We start from the raw sequence: 4,323 nt of genomic DNA, 5'->3' as shown, positions 1-4,323 counted from the left end.
ACATACTTTCTGTGTGGTTTTATCCCCTGAATCTCTTAGCGTTCATGTCCCATGTTTACACTATCAAAATTTTCAGTTTGTGATTGTGACTGATATCTTTGGGTTGGTCATCACCATGGGTGGCAATATCAACAGGATTGAACCTCGGAGTTGCTAGGCTTGGAAGAAGGAAAAGAAAATCTGGAGGAGGCTGCAGAAGGGAAGTGTGGCTATTTTCATGGAGAAGCTGCATGGAAAGAAGGATCATGTCTCCAAAGCCTTTGTTAAGGGATGGTCTAAGAAGAAAGACACCCTGTTCGGCCAAACCTTGAAACTGGATGAGGAGCTCATTGCGGAGGTGATGGGTATGTCTATGGAAGGAGTGAAGTTCTTTAAGGATCAGAAGTTGTCTGACAGTGTTGTGAAGACCTTCTCGAAATCTGATGTGGAGAGGAATAACCTGGTAAAGTTAAACAAATCTTACTTTACCCCTCTTCAAATTAAACTTTTTTGGAGGAAAATTCTTAGGGCAATTATGGAGTATGTCACTGTCGAGAGTAGGTTTACAAAAATCTACAGCTGTCATTTTGTCCCTTTAAACCATTTTCGCCATGGCATTAAGATTTGTGTCCCTTATTATCTTGCATGTTCTCTGAATGATAATGTGGCAGATTTCATTAAAAATCCTAAAGCTAGCCCTCTTGCCCATCAAGGCCTTATCCTCATGATTTATGAGTTTTGTAAGGTTAGGGCTAAGCAAATTCAAAATAATTTTCGGGATGATAAGGAGAATGAACCAAGTGATGATAATGGGGAGTCTAACTCTGAAGAGGAGGAGAATGCCAGTTCACTTCCTAGATCGGGGGACAATTCCATGGATCATATATTTGATCCTGAGGAGGAGGGTAAGTTATCTCCAAATGAGTATGATGAACAGGATTCTGAGCCAATGAATTTAGACTCAGAGGACTTACAGGACAAGTCAAATACCCTAATTGACATATTGGGCACTACAAGGAGCTCTGCGACTGATCTTTACCATTTCAATAGGTGGGCATTCCATGAAATTAAGAATTTAAACTTAAAACGTAGAGCCACAAATGTCAAAATTGAAGAGGGGGAACTTAAGCAGCACAAAGATAGGCAGATGGTGAAAAATAAGAGGGTGGCTGAGGATATTGATGAGTATGCTACTTGAACTGTGGGGGAGAAAAATATGATGTTAGAGATTTTAAAGAAGAATGGTGAGGCAATGGAACTATTAAAGAGCATAAATGACTAGAAGAACAAGGAGATCAGCTAGAAGATGATGCCAGTTGAGAAAGGGATGAAGAAAATTATGTAGAACAGTGTTGCTATGATGAAAGTTTATGCTTTCAACATGAATCTTTGGTTTCCAAGCTAGAGAGTATTCATAGTGAGAAGAATGTTGTGGATCTAGAAAATGATGTTGGGACATCAACCTCTAAGTTGACTCCCTGCACCACTAAGAGAACCAAGTAGAGCACTAAACCGGTGGAAGAGTCTCTTCCACAAGACCTGTTGGACCTTAAGGAAGTTGCCAAGGCTATGTTGTTGCTTGAGAAGGAGGCATCTTATGTTTCTATAATGCGCTATCTTTAATATGTGATGTAAGGGGTTTCGGGTCCCCTCAAAACCTATTTTTTCTTAATCAAAAACAACCTCAATATGAAGGAGACCCACCTCAATAGTAACTGAAGAGAAACAAACCTCTCGTTGATCCTTCCAAATACCATTCAACTCCACCAAAGGAAACTAAATATGTTGATACAGAAAAACAAACCAACTCATCCCAACACTCTCCATCTCAATATGAGAGACCACAACTGAGACAACATAAAGGGTAAAAGAAAACCCCCTTCAGAGAAGCACCCACTGGAAGGTCCCACCTTCATAGGGCCATAGGGAAGAGCCACAGAAACAAAGACATGAAGCAAAACATCAAGATCCAACTCCCAAGAACATTTGTATTCTCCATATCCACCTCAGTAAGAGACAGCTTCATTTCTAAAGAAAGATCATGAGAGAACCATAGAAAGCCAAGAGTAATATAGAAACTAGACCAATCCAACAAACTCCACTTCAAAAGAAGAGACAAAGATTGGACAAAAGGGAGAAACAAAAACAACCCTTAAGAAAATGCTCCAACACAAGATAGGCAATAAATCCAAGGAGATCCACAATCTTGAGAAGTGGTCACAACATAAATCAGACTTAAAGGACAAACCTCCTCAATAGGATATCCAAGAGAGAGATGGAGAAGCCAAGAACCCTTCAACCAAGAATCACCAGCTAAAATCTGCCCAGGAAATAGCAGAACCACAAGCATACCATAGTACAACAAAGAGCTCTTAAAAATAGCATTATAAGCATGGCTCCTAACACCAGGGGCCATCTCCAAGAAGCACGGACCAAATTCGAGGCCAAAAACCCTCAACAACTCATCTCTCTCAATATGCAAAGCCATCCTTTAAATCTGCAAACAACCACAGCCATCACAGAGGAAGCGCCCTTCCAGATTGGAACAAGGCCCAGCAAAAGCCCCCCAAAAAGTGATGAGGGGAAATACCCTGTGAAAATGAATGAGGATAAGGACACCCTAGAATCGGATCCAATGATGACAACACCCATGACATCACCACCAGGGGAATGCCTATCACCTCCAAATGCCACCATACAAGACTCCATTTCAGAAATAGGGCCAAAAACACCAACGCCCTTCACCATTGTTGTCATCAAGCCCTGCATAGGGGTGGGAATCTCTCACAACATCAATAGCTTTAGCAACTCCCTCTGCCAAGAAACAACATCTCCATTGTGGTATCCATAGTCACCAACACCTGCCTCGCCACCAAAATCCTTGTCTCCTCCACCAAGCGCGTTCTCCGTGCAGACCCAACAAATGCACCAGAAGCCCCACCAACCCATGAAGGAGAAAGAGAAGAAAGCTCACCAAAGAGGAAGAAAATGAATCCAGGGGACCCAATCCAATCTAAGAACAACACCATCCAACATCCATAACAAGAAGCCCAATATAGGAGCCTCCAATAGGAGAGGAACCGTCAAGGAGAAGATGTAGAGAGCACTCCAAAATAGTGACAAAATCAAAACCACAAAGAGCCCAAAAATCCCCAAATCAAAAAGGGTTGCAGCACCATCCACGTCCTCGATGTCTTCCCCCTTGACAACCTCTACAAAACCACCATCTATGGAAGCCCTAGGGCTCCCGCTCCCTCTCCTGCACCAACTCCTGCCTCTCTTCATTTCAAATTTTCATGTCATGTTGCCTAACTATATTTTTTAGAATTTTTATAACCACTTAAGCTCCTAATTCTAAATAGATAGTTCCTTGCATAATAATGTTTATAATTGTAATATTTATTTATTATGTGATGTTGCACATGGATGTGTAACATGTAGAGATTCTTTTAGAATATTCTTGGGGCCATTGTGATGTTGTATTGTAACATTGAAATATTATATTATGTTTATTTAATACTGGGGAAGGATATTTAAAAAGAGAAAACTTAGTACCCAATATTAAATGTGGGGTCAAGGGTTAGTTGTGAGCACATGGTTTTACTTTACCGCTAGTTGTTTTTGTGTGAGCTTTTGTCTATATAAGCAAGCACATGTTTAATGGTTAAGGTTGGATGGTGGTGTTGATTTGTCATTGTATTGAGTCCTTTGGAGGATTGCATTTATAGAGCATGGCATAGGATGTATGGATTCATGCTTGGACACATGGGAATGCATTGGAGGGCTTGATGGTTCGAAGGTATTCATTGTAACTCTATATTTCTTTATGGCTAAACAATATAATGGAGTATGGATGCTTTTGGAGGTTGGGTTTTTCCCTCATGAGGGTTTTCCCAGGATATATCTTGTATTATCTTGTGGCTTTTCTATTTGATCTTTGCATAATGATGAATTTGTAAGGTTGTATGCATGCTTTTTTCTCATGGGTTATGTAGGAAATGTATTAATAACATGTGGGTTTAAAGCATTATTTGCTAACAAGTGGTATCATAGCTTTCATGGTTGATTTGGAATAATAACCCTAGCTTGAGTGGAAGAGACTTGCAAAGTGGAAGCCATGGTTATGCATGAAAGGATTGGGACATTACAAGGTATGAAACACGCTTATAGGTTATTTTATTGCAGATCTGAGGGCTTTAGGTTTATTATTGTGATGGGTTGTTTGCAAATTTAGGGTTTGGAAAAGATTAGGTCAAAAGGGTTTCCTTTGGATATGCATTTAAATAAGGGTTTTTTGGGGGATTTTGCAAAATTATCCTCCTCAACAAAAACAAACCTCACCAT

The sequence above is a fragment of the Cryptomeria japonica genome, chromosome 2, assembly GCF_030272615.1.
Source record: "Cryptomeria japonica chromosome 2, Sugi_1.0, whole genome shotgun sequence".
Taxonomy (NCBI): Eukaryota; Viridiplantae; Streptophyta; class Pinopsida; order Cupressales; family Cupressaceae; genus Cryptomeria; species Cryptomeria japonica.
Note: the sequence above shows the minus strand (reverse complement) of the source record.